Source organism: Halictus rubicundus, chromosome 12 (genome assembly GCF_050948215.1).
Source record: "Halictus rubicundus isolate RS-2024b chromosome 12, iyHalRubi1_principal, whole genome shotgun sequence".
NCBI classification, from domain to species: Eukaryota; Metazoa; Arthropoda; class Insecta; order Hymenoptera; family Halictidae; genus Halictus; species Halictus rubicundus.
The window spans coordinates 7128413-7146587 of NC_135160.1; the positions used below are offsets into that span (position 1 = coordinate 7128413).

At 40.1% G+C, this 18175-nt stretch overlaps 1 protein-coding gene across 3 annotated transcripts in view; it reads left to right on the forward strand.

The window, feature by feature from the left end:
- Dh44-r1 (Diuretic hormone 44 receptor 1) overlaps positions 1 to 18175 on the forward strand; it is a 71754-nt gene that overhangs the window by 35887 nt on the left and 17692 nt on the right. The gene's annotated exons all lie outside the window — the stretch shown is intronic.

The window sequence follows — 18175 nt, forward strand, 5'->3', positions numbered from 1 at the left end:
GGCATCGAAATTCCGGCGAGACGATGATATTCAGATGCGCTGGCTGGTTTTGATTAACTTCCGAAACGCAAATAAATCGCGAACACCGTGGCATAAACGGCGAAACGCGGAAAATAGAGCCCCGCCGTATGATTAATAAACTTTACAGCGAATTGAAGAACTTGGGATGGAAAAGTTGTATTGTTCGCCGTGCTGGTATCGAATAAATGTTTCTCCGGTGAAAGAGGAAACTATATTTTATTACTTCGGAACTCGAAATTATACCAGGGCAAATGAAAATGGAATATCGTCGTAGATTATGTGACCCGGGGAACACGCGCCGGGTGATTTCCATAAAATGTCATGTCGCGTTTCCACTGTAGTTATTATAAGTACTAAACTCGCCGCTGTTGGTCGAATGACCGATTTTTGGTTTTGTAATTGTTGAAATAGTCATGATACTTCTGTTGGAAGTGGTGAAATGAATTTGTTAGTTCACGCACGTATTGGGACAAAAAATTTCTATAGAGTGTATTTGAATACTGTCTACCCGATATACGTCCAAACCACGGGTCTGGTCAAGGACATATATCGGCTGGAAGATGCTATTCTTTGATACACGAACGTAGAACAGATTTAATTTAATTTATCAAACCCTCCTCGGCTCGTCCTACGCAGCAAAGTTTCGGATAACATAGTCTAACAATATTAATTTTTGTCAAGCATACAAAATTTCGAACGTTGATTAGATTAAGTCATAAAAATTGAAAGAAAGTTGAAAACTAAAATCTCACAAAAATTTCATAATACAAAAGTACTGGGGCTCCTGTTTGCTATCAAGAGATATACGGTGACCGCCACTAATATTCGGACGCTCTTAAAAATCGCGAAACTTTATCAATATTGGACTATACTACTTGAATTTTTTTTCAGAAGTTAGAAAAATTGGATCGCTACGTAACGTGAAAAAAATATTTGATTAAAATTGCAATAGGTCGAAATTACAAAGAAAGCACTAAAAGTTGTATTTTGCAACCTTTTTGTGCTGGCTCATATTAAAAATTTTGAAAAGTACGTTTTGTACATCTGTATCAATTATACATATTCTGAATATTTCATCTAAATCGGTAAACGTTGCAATGAGCTACGAACGTTTAACGATGAAAGCTTAAGGGTGAAGGTCGCAGGATTTTGGCCTTGTCAGGAAATTTCGCCCTTATGTGATCATTTTGGAATATCTGTAGCTCGTTTCAACGTGGACCGATTTTAATGAAATTCTCAGAATATGTATAATTCATACAGATCTACAAATCGCACTTTCTAAATTTTCAATGTAAGCCCACATAACAAAGTTGCAAAATACAACTTTTAATATTTCCTCTGCAATTTCGACCAATTGTAATTTTTGTAAAAACTTTTTTCCCCTCCATGTAGCAACCAATTGTGCTAACTTCTTAAAAAAAATCCTAGTCGAAAATATCCTATGGTCCAATATTAACAAAAATATACGATTTTTAAAAGCGTACGAATATTAGTGGGAGTCACTGTATATATTAAAGTTAACCCTTTGCACTCGAAGCCATTTTAAGTCTAAAACGAAACATTTCTTCCGACCTAGAATATTTCCCTTCTACATATATTTTTTTATGCTATACATATGAAAATGGTGCAATTTACTCGTACAGTACTGAAAAGTTTAGTAATTTATTAAATACAAACAAATTTAATAATGTAAAAAATATTTTGAATAATGATACAGGAATTTTAGTGGCGCCTTACAGTCGCCATTCGAGTGCTAAGGGTTAAAAATTGATGTCTGAAATGGAAATCGATGGAAACGCATCTTTCGAAAGACAATAAACTGTAAAAGCATTTTCGCTCGACATAAGAATGAATTTTCGATGACAAGCAATGAGCTAATAAAATTCTGTCGACGAAAGTATATGAGTGACTAGATCCAGCATTTGAAATTACATTTCGGTGTGATCCGAATGAACGGCAGCTATTCCAATGAACGTCCAAAGTGAGAAGACGGGACGTTTAAACGGGTGGATTGGACAATTGGTCGGTTAAGCGAAAAAACAGTCGAGCTGAATCGAACGGACGTTTTCATTTCATTCGCCTCTTATTTACACTGTCTCTCCAGCGCAGTCGAGCCTGACTATTTCGCCAGCGGGTCTCGCGGGAAGCGTTTAAGCGCGTCCGTCGACTAAATTTCCTTATCTCCCGGGCCATTCTCTGGCTCGAGCTAAATTACACCACGGAAAAAAATGCTGCTCCGTTAACCTTGCAAACGAAACAAGAGAGCGGCGCACGAGTTTCCCCGTAACAATTTTCTGTATAGTGAAGCCACGCTTCTATTTGCCGCGGTTCGTTTCATTGGACGACACGCAAACTGGTTTTGAATTAACAAAACCACTTGCTCGAGTTAACGAACATCACCGGGTTAATTTCTTCGATATTTTTGTCGAGCATGAGTAGCTTGAGCCACCTAATTCGATCAACCCCACAAAATAAATAATAGAGAAAATGGATGAAATAATCCACAGTCACTTTTAGTTGTTCCTCAAATTTTTGTCATTCAGTGGTGACACAATTTCATGTTGATACCTGGACTGCGGACCTTTATGAAGAATAAACATTTTCTGTATCAATTGCGGAAAACATGGGACAAATAAAAATGGTTTATAAATGGTTTTCAAAAAATTGAATTTCGATGTTCCGAAATTCTGTTTTTCCAATTTCAAATCGCGCTCACCCGTTTTGTGCCACAAATGCATATAAATCCGCATTCTATTTGTGACAGAGGAACGTGACCGCGAACTGCGGCACCGCATCTCGGTTGCCGGCATTTTTATCGCGAATATGGGCCACCCGCGTTTCGATGAGCTCGCGGTAATTATCGCACCTGTCACGCCGCGCCGGTTTACAGTGCGGTGATTAAAGTTTGCTGAAACCAAACTGTCGCTAATTTGGTTGCCGAGTGATTTTGCGGGCCGTTGCTTTGTTCGCGAACCGAGTTAGCCGCGACATTGCGCGGTCGTGACCGTAATTATAGCGAATATTTCCTCCATCGAGGCTAATTTAAGTTCCGAACTGCAAACTGCCCATAATCGTGCATCTTTCGATTCGGGTGCATACTGACAGGCTTCCGCACAACATGATCAACGAGCTGTTTCAACATTTTGCAGGCCCTACGGTTTCTTGCAATCGACAATTTCTATTTTGCATAGAGAACCGCAGTCGAGTCATAAATATTCAGGTAGTGGCGAACGACGAAAAACCGGCCAGTTTCGCGAAAACTTCGGGGAAGCCTTTGAAAAATGCTTTATTGCCGGGCTTGACCTATTTAGAAGGGATGCACGAGAAGGGATATCCTTCGTCTCGACTATTTCTCATCCTTGAAAGATTCAGGATTTAAGGAGAAATATTTTTTCCGCTTAAAAAACGCAGCACGTTGTAGCGTTCCCTTGCAATTCCGTTAGAGAAGTCTCTAGGAAAAAGTATCTGATCACATGAAATAAAATACTGTTACAAAAATAAACGGAATTGTATGCATGCTGGGCGAACGAATTTTGAACTAATAATTAATATTTGTTCCGGTTTGACCACATTTTATTCTAACGAATAAACCCAGCTTGCAGTAGTAGTCATAAATGCTGTCCACCATGTTTAAAAAAAATACCACTTATTTTTGGTACGCAGATCGCGTTGAATGGTCACTTCGAAAATTTGCTTTTCCGCGTTCCGTGGCTCCCGGCGACGAACATAATCGCGCGGGATCGATAGAAACCGTAGATCATAACGATCGGAACGATTCAGCGCCCCTTCTTCACTCGATTCCAAGAGCGATGGTGGATTGTTTCGCCTCAAGTCGATGCGTCGAGCGCATAAATCCGTCGGAATCCTCCGCGAGCGAGTATCTCAATAACACCGTGGCGGGTTTCCTCTTTGCATAAAACGACGTCCCCCATTTTTCTTCGACGAAGACCAGGCAAAACAGCGTTCTCCGGTTTTACGAGCTGAATCTTTGCTACCGGCGACCATTATCGTCGCGGAACTAGCTGCCGCCAGTTATGAAAGTTTCCATTAACCGTGAGCTAGAGGAGGAACGATGCGGCGAACTTTGCCGCGGAATTATAATTGAAATCGCTGCTCGTCTTCGGCCGTGGAAAAAGTGTCGATCGATCCGAAGGGAAGCAACTCGTTCTCGTATCTTTCGGCGTTCTCTTTTTCGCGGCGCAAAACCGAACCGGAGAACTCCGACTGACGAGTCAATCATCGCTTTTTGTTGCCGTCGGAACTATACATTTCACTGGGATCGGAATACTTGGAAATTGAAACTGCCTGTATAACTTGTTCATATTGAAGACCCTCGCAAAAGGTGAAGTGGAAACAATTTAGAACTGGGTTGAGAAGTATTCTCTAACAAATGGATTATCATTATCAAGTGAATACTTGGACCTCCAAACTTGAAACTGCTTGTATACACTGTCGATATTGAGGATTTTCACAGAAGATTCGACCGATGAGACCGTATTCGCTTCCTTGGGAATGGAATACCCGGACCTTCAAAATTGAAACAGCCTGTATACGCTGCGGATATTGAGGATTTAGAAGAATTGATATTTGAGAAGAAACGAACTTGAAGCTGGATTTAGGAACTCTTTCTAATGGGACTGTTATTATCTTTTCTTTTCAAAGTTTCGATCATCGGAATTGAAACAGCCTGTATAAATTGTCTACATTGGCATTGAAGATTCTTGCAAAAGGTAGAATGAAAACAATTTAAAACTGGGTAGAGGACTGTTCTCTAATAAGTGAACAGTCTTCTATAGTTGAGAATGTCTACTGATATTGAAACAGCCTGTACAACTTCATTACAAGATCACTTTTTACAAAAAAAGTAAAAGAAACTTGAAACTGGGCCGGGGAACATTTCCCGATAAGTTAATCATCGTCTTTTTACTTTGAAAAGTTGAGTGATCATTATAGAACCAACCTGTATAAGTTGTTTACAACGATACTGAAGATTCTTTATGCAAGAGAAAACGAAAGTCGTCTATATACGTAACGATGATGTAACACAGTTGACGGTTTTATATTTAGCGTGCACAACACGATAAAAGTAGCGTTCTTTCTGTACAGGGTGTTCCTAAAAAGGAGGTCAAAATTTCATCGCGCTAATAAAATGGGACATTTCTAGTTATGTACAAATTTGTATATTAAATTTTTTTCTAATAAAAGTTACAAGACGTATATTATTCCTTTTGGTCGTCCAAGAAATGAAACAGCCTGTACAGTAATTGTGAAAATTATGGAACAAATACTTTTAATACACAGTCACTAGATAATTCGAAAGTGTATGAAACGTATTGGGACACGATCCAAGGGACGAAAATTTTATTTTGAAACAACCTGTAGCATCTGGAGGGTAGAATACGCCGGGAGACTTTTGATGAGAAGTTCGGTCGAAATCGCAAGTGGCAGAAGATAATAATGTAAAAAGTATCGGGGAACAATACTTGGAGATCTCGCAGGGATTATCGGCGTGAAGATTTCTAATAACTTTTCGAAATAAATCCTTCTGTGAAATCTCCTGCCAGCTATCATCTTAAAATTGACGTGCCTAAGCTGCCAGCTTAAGCCGGTCTTAATTTCAGGCCGGAAATAAGCGAGCCCGGAAATTATGAACAGATCTCGCGAATACACGCGGACGCATAGAATTTGTCATCCCAGATTCATACACCGGGTGTCGCGGAAATAGCATCGGACAAAACTTCAGAATTTAATACAATTTTATAGTTTTCTGAATGTACAGGGCGATTAAAAGTTAACAGTATAGCGAAGATCGTGTCTGCACTTTTTCACCAATAAAAAATAGACGATTTTTGTGAGTGCACGCGAACTGTTGTTCAAGTGCACTTCAGTATTTATAAAACGCGACCATTTCGAACGGTTTCAGGATTAGAGTGCGTCACGGTGTTGCGAAAACATTGCGATCGAGGATCGTTGTTTGAAATATGGCAATCGACGGAAATCTCCATCGATCGTCAGCGATACTAATTGGATCTGTGCGAAGGTTTAATCCATAGGGTTGAAAGGAACCCTTTAATCTCCGAAATGGTGCTAAATTGTATAACGACACATAAATGACGTGCTGCTGCCACAGTATTAACGATAGTTAGTGATTAATTGCAAATCGGGGACCCTTTGCGGAACTTCCGAATTTGAATAATAGATAAATGATTTCATTATTATTTAAAAAAGCGTTTCCACAGATATCTGAATGATCCATTACCCTCTATTATTTGTATTTCACATGCGAATAATTCAATCTATAATTATTCAAACACTCGCGTTCCACTGGTCCTGTTCGGATAATCGAGATTCCACAAAATCGTGGATTAAACGAGTAACCATATTCCAAACTGTATCGTGTCGGGTGTCATATTAATCAGGAAAACGTCACGAATACAATGATAAAAGTTAACATTCGAAAACATTATTTTCAAAAATCGTAGCTTGGTTATAACATTTTTTAAACGCGTTCCGAAGCAACACCGAATCGAAATCAGCAGGTAACGCGCATTAACTGTGCTCTTCAGGTGTAACAATGTAGCTCAATACTTCGACGATCTCGAAACTCGATAACCGTTCTCGGAAGCTCTAACTTTTAATCAGTCCAATGTTCTTTCGCTACTCGATGGTTCTCTTTACGTTTGTTGCTGTAACACCTTCGAAGATACCCTTAAAAAAAAAGAAAATTCAGAAAAGGAGGCTAAATGTAATTGGCACTGGCTCGAATTTTACCGTCGAAGACAAACGATAAATCAAATTACCGTTCGCCGTTGTAATTGCTTTGTGCCGCGGCCGTTAATCGAGTCCCGTGTAATTCGATTTCGCGTCGTCCGCGTCGATTCCCCGGCGGAAAACGTTTCTCATTACGGCAACGTCGAGCAATTATTTTTATTTCCTCGTGCGTTCTCTTTCGTACGACCCCGGCCCTCGGATAATTTCCCGTAATTGCTCGATCAAGCACCTCTCTCCCGAGCAAACCGATCCCGAATCTGAATTCGATCGTCAAAAGCCTCGCAATTTTCTTAACATCAAACGTACCATCGCCGGCGAGACGACAGTATCTTTTATTTTACGTTTATTGAAATTTTTACGGTTCCTTACTCAAGAACAACAGAACCAATTTTTTAGTGGCCTGTTATTTAACAATTAAATCGAGTCACAGTTGACGCGCAGTATAAACGATTAATGTGAAATTAATTCATACCTCTCGACAAGAATTACAACTAAAAACAGCGCGCTGATTTCCAGGCAAATTCGTCCGAACAAATGTACAAGGGTTAGAGAAGCAAATCCCGCAGTGAAACGAATTTTGTTGAATGCATTGTGGCCACTTCGTCCGGGTCTGACTACAGCCAGTCGCGCTCTACTAGCCGCGCGGCCGACCACGCGCTGATTTATCTACTTTACACTGTGCCACCGCGCGCAGAGGTATACTACTTATTACGTTACTAAGGTTTCACCGTGAATTTTCCATCGATCATGCCAGCAGAAAAATTTCAATTCACCACTGCGTGTTGCGTTATTATACTAAAAAGAGAAATATTCATTTTCCATGAAACGTTTTGCTAGAAAATTTTTTATGGATCGTTGCGACAACTTGTAAGAATAAAGCGTAGATACGAACCGAAGCTTGTTCGAATATGATCGAACTTGGAAATTTATGGGGCCATCGTGCTGTCGATTAGAACTCGGATAACGCGTGTCTTGTCGTTCGCGCTCCGCGAGAATACTGATACATCGGAGCCGAACTTTCGATGTCGGTTATCCCGGAGACAATGCTCCGCATAAAAAGATTCACTTCAAGTCGAGTCTTGTCGAAGTGTTGGTTGTTCAGGAAAAATTGGAATCTCTTTTAAATTCTTGATCCTCTTTACAAAGATTCGCAGAATCGTTACTGGACTACAGATCCGAAGGTATTTGTAGCAAAAAATGTTTCAATATAAAGAACTCTGCGTACCAACGAATTTAAATATTTTTTTTCCAAAGAAATTTCCTCGTTGAAAAATGCGATTTTTCCTGTATTTTAGCTTCCATAAAATAATCCTTGAAAATGGAAATTTGCAGGAAGACCCACAGTTTCATTTTATGCGTTTCCATATGTTCTGTGTACTTTGTATCCGTCATACAATATTCAAGGACTATAACCAGACTCTATACGTATCTGCGATAAGTTCATGCTCATTTTATATACAAAATTTTCAACGAAGTTATACATGAAACACGGTTCATCGCGTTAAAGTATCTGCAAAATGCTGTTTCTGCTTTTACAGTATTTTTATCACGACGAATCGGCACGAGACAAAGCCCCGCTTCAACTTTTACAATATTTTCAGCACAACGAATTTTCCCAAGAAGAAAATACATTGATAAGACTTCAGAGAGCCCAATTAATAAGAGTTCGCGTGGAATATCGAGTTAGAATGGCGCCGTGTCAGCGAGAACATTAAAAGGGCTCAGGGAATCATCAGCAAACTGGAAGATTGAATTGCGAGGGGATTGTAAGCCTCCTCGCTCAAGATCGATAACGAGCCGAATCGAATTCGACGGAGGAGAGACGGCAACCATTGTCAAATAATGATTTTTGTTCCCCGCGGTCGCGAATTTACCAGACAATCTGCTTAATGTATTGATTGACGCGCCATTGTGTCCCGGTTACCGGCCACTCCCCGTGCAAATTGTATGTATATTCGAGGCTTGCGACGCGTCGGTGATAAATGTAATTCCCATCGAGAAATTCAATTGTCAAGTGTCGAATGAATCCGGTTAAGTATGGACTTTTGACGACGACCCTTTGATATCGGATTTTGCACGGTTACGTTATTTGCTGACTACTTGACGGTTTTTGCGGGGAGCAGATTTCTCTCGGGTGGATAGGCAGCATAGGGAATTCATATTTAAGCAAACGTCTCGGTTAATATTGCTTTGGTACTCGAAGCACGGAGAAATTCATTTTGGAAGCAGAACTCCCTAGTGGATACACAGCTTAAGGAACAAAGGTTCATTTATGACACTAAATCGCTACTTACATTTATTTCAATCCTCAGAAATGAGACACAAAACAATCCAAATTTTTGGGAGTGAACTTCTCTCGACAATGGCTTCCAAGTGGAGACGCAGCCTAACAAACGAAAATTCGGTCGAAAAAAGCAGATATTCAATGCAACTCGTACGGGGTCTAGATAATAAAGCTGCGAAGTTATAATTTCGCGGGCAAATGAAAGTGGCACTCTCGATAACGGCTCCCAAGTGTACACGCAGCATAACAATCATTGAGGAATCCATCCGTACAATTTACTGCGGCGAGCGTGTAGCCGTAAGCTCATCCGTGGAACAGCAAACGGAAGGATAAACAACTCATTACGTTCCACTTTAATCACGCTTACATCTAGGGGGCGCGGCCTGATAATTAATGTACGATCTTATAACCAAGTCTGACTTAACGTTTCCTGCGGCTTAACGTGTTTCCAGCTCATGAGCCTCGGACCATTACCTTACGAAACGCTTCGACGAGAGGGCCCTTCGATCGACCGGAATTTTCAACGAACTTCAAAGGCCGGATTGGGAATGTTTATTAATCAGAATTTAATTGGATCGTCGTTCCTAATGAAGCGTCCCGTTTGCTTCGCGGCAGAGTAATTATTAAACACTAACTGGTCCGACATCTACGAAACTCTGCTAAGCAAAAGATATTGATCGGATCCGTTCGTCGAAAAGGTTTGTGAAAGACCTATTGAACTCTTTGAGCACTTCGGAACGGAGAAATAATTTATCATAAAATCTTACAAATTAATGTGATTCTTAATCTGCAGACTGAGAGAGAAGTAATATTGGATTTTGTGTTGGTTTAACATTTCACGTGAAAAAAAAACAACAGAAATTGTAGTTTTTAAAAATGGTTTCATTTTATTTCTGGTTCCTTCTAAGAATTTTCTGAATGAATTCTCCGCTTTGAACGAATGAAATTATTTGCGATGTTCGATGTACATGATGGAATGAAGCATTGCATCCGTAAGTAAATTTTAATTTTAATTTTCGCTCCCCTCTGAAATTTCGTAAATCAAATTCTCCACTCTTCTGTCCACAATTTTCGCTCTACAAAAATTCTATAAATTCTGTTTCGTTATATTTCGAGGATTTCCTACACCGTGAAACCGTAAAGATGCGCTCAGTCTAACGATAGCATTCTGCTCAAGTTAAATTGTCTCCGTTAATTTCGCGTTAACTGCAATCTCGACTGCAGCGGTGGAAATTGCAACGCCGAGTAAGTATAATATAAAGGTAATGAGGCCAAAGGATACATTTATGCTGGCAACATTCGATATAAAACGTCCATTACACAAACAGCTCTCGGTCCGTACGGCGACGTTACAACCGGCGAAAATTCTTCGTATAATCGAATCAGCAGAAAATTATTGTTCGAAATTAACCGGCGACTTCGGGAGCAATTTAATTGGATTTTCTTCGGTATCGTGGCCTCGCATGATTGCAGTGTACAGACAGCATTACACGGGCAAATACGAGAAAAACACGCTCGATTTTATTTTTTTTTTCCAGCCCCTTTCAATTCCGCTCGCGTTTGATGTTGACATATTGGAATTTGCAGAGAACATGCGGCGCAGTCTCTGCATGCGATGCACGGTGCAACGGTCCTCTCGGAAGTCGCGAAACAAGCGGGATTATCGATCGAGGCAGCCCGAAGCAGCTTAGATCGGAATTATTATGCATTACGGAGAATTACGGATTATAAACGGTGCATTGCTCTGTCAATGAAATATGCGCGTCGGCCATTACCGCGTAAGTTTCAACGTGAAATCATTTCTGCGCGAGAGATATTAATAGCGCCGAGACCGACCATCGATCTCCTGAATCATTTAAACGCCGGATATAGATCAACGCGACTTCATTCTTCTGCGCACGATTGTCGACTGTTGAATTATCGATCGCTCCGGCGGGCTTTTACTGAATCCGAAACTCTCTTCATGAATGAAATCGAGCGCTCCTATGGTTCTACATTATTATCATACATGTATTACGTCCCCTCATTGTTTGTTAATAGACTACGGGTTTTGGGCTTGTGGTGTAGGTTTCCAGTGCAAAACAGTCCAAATATTTGGCGAATTTAATATACAATACATGTCTATGTGGCTCCTGTGTCTTGCAATTAAGCAGAATGTTTCCACCTCGTTTTGGGAAGCAGAACACAACGGTAGCAGCCATTTTTCTCCGAAATATACGATCTCGAATTGTCCATGGAATTTTCTAATGCATTTTAAATATTTTGCGGGTGGAGTTATTTTGAGATCTCGAATTACGAAATACAATGCTTCTACCACACTTTTTGAGGTTACAAACGACGGGCGGTAGCGTTCCGCCATTTTCACAACTTCATCAATGTCCATCATCTCGAATGAAAGGCACGAATTCTTGAATTATTAATGGCCTTTATGGATTTTTATACGAGCCTTTCAATTTTCGTGATTGAAGTCGAATATTTTTGCTAAATTATTAAACGTAATTTGTCTACCGGATTTTTTGAAGTACAACACGACAGATGCAGTGTTCCGCCATTTTGATAACTTCATCCAAGTTCTGATCTTGAGATGAAAATATGAATTTTTGAACGATTGATGGACCTCCTGGATTTTCGTAGGAGTTTTTCAATTTTCGTGATCGAAGTCGAATATCTTCGAAGGCTAAATTATTAAATGTAATTTGTCTACCCGATTTTTTGAGGTAGAAGACGACAAGCGCAGCATCCCGCCATTTTTACAACTCTATCAATGTCAAAGAGAGAATAAAGTGTGATCGTGATGTTCGACGTTCGAGGCGCACCGGCTAGACGATGAAAAATGAAGTTTCTGCCTGATGAAAAACTTATAATCTACTCTGTCGTCGATTCTACCGGCTCTGCCAGAGATGATATCAATTAAGTATCCTTGGAAGTGTCTGTCGATCGCGTTAAACACTTTTCTGTATTAATATGACTTTTAAATTTTCAGTCTTTGACCGCTTCCTGGGAAACGGTCTCTGAAATATTTTATAGTAAGACAACGAACACGCCGGTTGAGTTTCATGAGTTTGAGTCTTGAATGATTGAGCTCACCACTTTCGAGATTTCCGATCGTTAAACATTATTGAACTGAGAACGGAGATTTCATTCTACGTTGAATTATTGATCAATCCTCGGCTTGCACTTCTTACAACTTTTAACAACCCCGGGCATTGTGTTCCCCAGTCGTAGCTTTTAATTAAATGCAACCGTTTGGAAAATATGAAAGAAGTTCAACAAAGAAGATCCAGAAGATCCCGAGGATATTACACAATGCATTGTACCGTTGACTAAAAACTTGCATAATATTCATTTCACATACCACGTGCAAAATGGTGGCTGTCACTGTTGCGTAACGTTCACGATTAATCTCCGTTTTTTTTCTCAGTCAGGACAATAAAATATCACAGCAATGATTCCAAACGTTCATTTCTCACAAACTCTTTAAAACAATAACAAAAAAAAATATTAACATTTAAAGTCTTCTTCCGACTACAATTCCCTCGTTCTTTCTAATTTTAAACAAGTTCCTTTACTAATTGTATTGACAATAAATACTTGTGTCATTGTGTCTAATTACTGTGGGGGTATCAACTACTGTGTCTATATTAATTATACTTATTTTTAGAGCATAATAAATACAAAAATTGATTATCTCTTCTGTTTAATATTCATTATGCTTTACAAATAAGTATAATTAATATAGGCGATAGGGTCCCTTGGCCTAGTGTTACTGAAACCAGCACAGAACGACTTCCTAAACTGTGAATTGTAACAGTACAAAAATTTCTACGTGAACAAAATTAATATAAAATAATTACGAAGGAACGTCAATTTTTCTGTGCCAGAAGCACTTGTCAGTATGCCAGAAGCGAGCGCTCGTGACAGTTTAACGAAACAAATGGAACGTTCGCAGAATTAGCGATATTAAAAAAGCCGATCACAGTTGAAAAGCAGTCGTCATTAATAACAGTACGAAAAATTCCTTCGAAACAAAATTAATATAAAAGCATGCCAACTTCTCTGCGCCAGAGGAAGTTGTCAGCAGCCGCTGCAGGAGCAAGACGAACGATCCTGCGACTTGAACGAAATAAAAGGATCGTTCGCAGGATTAGGAATATTACGAAAGACTGTTACAGTTAAATGGCAAGATTTCCATTCCGGCGACAGTCATCGTTTACCGCGAATCGGTCCGGCCAGAGGAAATTAGATCCGCTTCGATTCCTTTCCAATTCTACGTTTCCTTTGTCCGCGGCGGAAGAGCGGCCACGCCGATAGGAATAACGCAGAAAAATCCGATTTTCCCCGTGGAAACTGATTCGACGCAATACCCCCTCGATTATCATTCAATATTCCCATGGCAAACGGGATCGCAATTTTCTGCCGACCCCTCGTTTTAAACTGCGTTCGAACGAATCTGTCACAAAGGGCGCACAATGGGTCTCTTCGCCGATATTTTTGCACCACGGCAAATACCTGTCGCGAAATTTACCCGGAAAGTTCGCAAATATTGCTGACCGAGCGCGATTATGCGAACGCCCCGCCTGCCCAGTTCACTGAACAGCGGACTCCATTTTGAGCCGTTGCCGACGTGTCCATGGAAATAATTCTTTCGAATTTGATGGTGAACAGACATTACGGTATAGAAAATTGTTCGAGTTGTTCTTAGGAACACGACGGAACCTCCAATTGTAATAATAATAAATTTGTAGACAGTGAAACGTAAGTAAAACAATTTTTGTTTGACTATGTAAATACGTCGTCTTGATTTACTCAATCTTTATGGTGGTTGAGTTGGCAGTGTTAAAGATCATCGTAAAAAGTTAATTTTATACATATTAAAACTATCTTGCCCTTATTACACTTCGGTGAGTACAAGAAAAATCAGCGGAATTGAAAAGGGAACATCCTCGCCCTCGCTAACGAAGAGAATGGCGGACGAGCGAGATCCAGCGCGTTTTAGTGGCGCAGCTCTCGAGTCCGACCCCAAAAATTTATGATAATGTATTCGAAGAGTATTACAGATAATGTACCAACACATTACTATACACGAAACTCTTCGTTTCCGCTTCGAAACTCCGCAGAGTCGGAACATCGCGGATGAATTGTTGCGAACGAGCTTAATGAATTGCATCAGAACGAACCGGAGAAACTACACGAGCCACGAAATTTTCCCGTCTCATGGGTCGAAACTGGAAGCTGCTGCTCACGTCTTAGACTTTGTAACTCCTGTCAAACTTTCGGCGAAAGTCGCAAAGTTTGCGCTTGCTGGGTCCCTTAAAAATGACGGCGGATCCGGCGGACACGTATTACTCTAAGATGGAAAATTGTTTGCTCTACGCGAGAATTGTGGGGATGTAGAGAGCTCGATCTCTTTTTTTTTCTGGGGATCCAAGAAGCACCGGGATAATGCTATACAATGGAGAAAAGGATCCGAGTCGTAAGAAAGGAGCTATACCAAGGATTTCCCCTGAATGGTCGTGAGCGGCGAAACCTCGTCAGATGGACCTCGGCCGGCCGCCATTTTGTTAGGAAACCGGAGACTAATTTTCGCGAAACGAGGATTCCTAGGAGCTTGTCTGATGTACTTCTCCCTTTTCTCGGCCTGAAATTTCGCGGACGAGTCCCTCGCCCTGTTTTCTTGGATAAATAATGCGAATTCTTTTTTTTTCCCCCGTAAATATTGTTGCCTGCTTTTAGAATAAATCTCTGTTTGTGATTGCATTTACCATTATCTGAAAATGATTTTTAAGGTATCGTAGTATCGGTTTTACCATAAATATTAAATTTCACATTCATACATTATTTAGACAATGCAATGAAATGTATAATACGTTGTTGAATGATCAAATATTAAACGATCAAATTAATGTGCATATTACTATAATGGAAATGCATCACGTACAGTCTGTGGTAAAAGCTGCACATTGGAAGATAATATGCACAAGACTTGTATTTACTAGTCACTTTTTCATCTGGTATACTAATTTATTTACGACACTAGTCAATCAATACATTGTACAGGGTTAAATTGAGTATGAGAACCTAATCACCCTTTTGCAACAGGCTGAAGGCCTGAAGTATAAATAAATAATAATAATAGTAACGCAATTAGAGTGGAAGTGAAATAATGTTCAGACTTCGTATTTTATGAAAGTACTATTAAGCTTCTCTTTGGTGAACTTGGAGCAAACAATTTTTATTTTGCAAGGTCCGCGGTTTAATAATAATAAACGACACACTGCTCCAGTACGGAGCAGGCGAGCAACGTGCACACGAGTATATCATTTTAACGTCGCGCGATTATCCGGATAATTAAATTTTCAATTTTTGTGCCCTAGTGAAAGAAAATGGCGTCGCTCGGTGACCCAACGCATATAGCATAAAGCTTTAGCGAATATGCAGGACTCCTGGCCGGTCTTTGATCTTGGCACTCTCTCCCTCCCTCTCTCTTTCCTAATGAATTCGCGAGGGTGATTTCAAAGAAGGGAATATTCAACGAAGGTCTCGTTCCCCGCGGGTGCGACGACGTGTATTGCGTTCGTTCATTAATTATCCAACAGTGTGACGAAGGTGTGACGAACGTTGGACATCGCGCGGCCGGCCGATGCAAATGAAGAAACTTGTTTCCAACAAGGCCGAGCCGAGTCCTGTTTTAGGGCCCTCCATATCGTGTCTTTTTATCGATTGGCCCGCCACTTTCTTTCGTCGGCCCTGAATAATGCAAACGCCGACCGATATCCGTGACGGTTTATATAAATGGCCGCGGCGACACGCGATACCTTTTGTCGTCAGATTTTCGACGGATCACTGCTGGACCAAGTAATAAGTAGTTCCGAAACGTAAAACTTCTCTGCATTCGTTGCTAGAAGCAGAACCAAGAATTTTTTTACTTCTCTAATTGTTTTAAAAGATTAATGACGGCATCCTTCTGTTTAATTTTTTTGGATTGTTCAGTTGCACCGACGAAGAGAAACTGTAGAATTTTTTGGAATTTATGGGACGTTCAAAAGTGCCGGTAAAAAATTGCAAAATTTGTCATTCTGGTTATGTAATTCTTTACTGTGGCTTTTAGGTGCCATTTTTAATGTTTGTCATTGGTTTAGCACCGAATACGCATTTTATAATATTGAGGTGATAATTAAATTACAATGTAGTAGCTAAATTGTAAATACAATGTGAAAATTGACTAACCTGTTTTTTTTTAAATTGTAACGAATGATATTGTACGCTGAATGAATTTTTAGAAATTCATCGAGCTCCACGAGACTAGCGAAAATTGTGAAATTGTTGGAATAGTCTTTTCAACGTTGAAACTACGAAACACTGAAAGCGAGGTTTTTATATTATTCTTTCAGTAAAAAACGACTGTATTTAATCAAACCTTGAACAATTATTATCTTAATACACGTTCAATGGAACAAACTTGTTGAATAATTTTCTATAAATGTATCGGTAGAATTTTAATCATCTCGAATTAAATGTTGTCTTTTCTTGATTTTAATTGATTTTTTAATTTTTCCAGTGGTTCGTCTTCGAAATTATATTTTGTAATAATAAAATGATAATCATTCCTTCAAGGGGAGACTGAATACAAAGTAGAATATGCAAATTGATCACGCTAGTGAACTTTCGACCCTTGCCGAAGGGTTGACGCAAAATGCCTCGGGACCATTTCGTTCCAATGTACATTTTCCGCAACTCAAAGCCATTTACTCACAAAGAAAAATGTCGAAACAGATATTCGAAGGGATTTATGGGACACAAAGAAATTTTGCAAAATTGTGAATTTTCCAATAACGGTCGGGTTTTGTTACAATTTTGCAGCTGCTTCGAGTGTACTTTTGTAACGTGTTCGATCCGTGCAAATTAATACAGTCCCTATGAGTGTATAGTTTTTCTATGTAGTGACACAAAAAGAACAATTATCGAATGCATTTTTTAACATATTCAATCGGGACAAATTATTATAATTCCAGCCCTACTGATACAAGCTTTGTCAGTTCCTTCCGTTTTGGTTGACTTAATACACAATTTGAAAATAAACGGAGTGTTCATTTTTACCGTAGGTTTATCTACAAAACATATTTTCCATGGACAGAGTTTGAAAAATAAAAATTGCAAGCATCGTATGATTACAAAACGGCATTGAAAAGCCCTTTTCGGTTCGAAAAAAGCACGGATGAGGCAGGATTTATTGTCTGATATTTCGATCGAGCCCCCGGAAGTTTCGAAACGTTGAACGTCGCGGTGACACGCCCACGCTCTTCAGTATATCCTGCGAGCAAGATAAGAAGGCGTTTAGGGCGACACGTGAATCACTGGCGGGTCGGGAAATTATCTGCGAGAAATCCTCGAATCCCGCACGCTTCCGGCAACGGGGCGGTCCCGTGACATTTATATTTAAACGCTGCACACGGGGAAATATTGATTGCGAGTCGATGAAAAGTTTTAGACGAGGGAGGGAAAATTGCGAGCTCCTCTGTGCAGCTTCGTTACTGTCGAAAAACGCCAGAAGAGGTATTGAAAGCGACCGACCTTCCTTTTTGCCTGGCAAAAATAATTCATATAAACCGTCCCCTACTGTCCCGAGCACTCTGCGACCCTCCCCTGAGCTAAAATTAAGAAAAAGGACCTTAAAGGGATGCAGAAAAATCGCGACGTCTAGACCTCAATGAGATTCGAGGTTAATTAATTTTACCTTCAGTCTGTTGCTCTGCTTTAAATTATAACAATCCTCCCTTAACCATTTCGGGTATATTATGGTCCCATTGAAAATTGCTGCTGAAGTATAATTGTCGCATACACTGTTTAGGAATGCCCTCGACAGGCTTTAAACCAGCTCCGAACGTTCTGGAACGTCGCGTTGAAGGTCCCAGGACTTCGTACCCCATTTTACAAACTTCGGCGAACCTTCCCCAACGATTCCGGGCCGCGTTACGTCACGTTGAAAAGTACAATTGATACCAGACAGCACGAAAGAAGCAGAATCGTCGTTCGCGTCGTTTAAAAAGTCTCTCCGGAGAGCGGAAGCAGGTTGAAAGTTTCGAGGACCTCTCGCTTAAG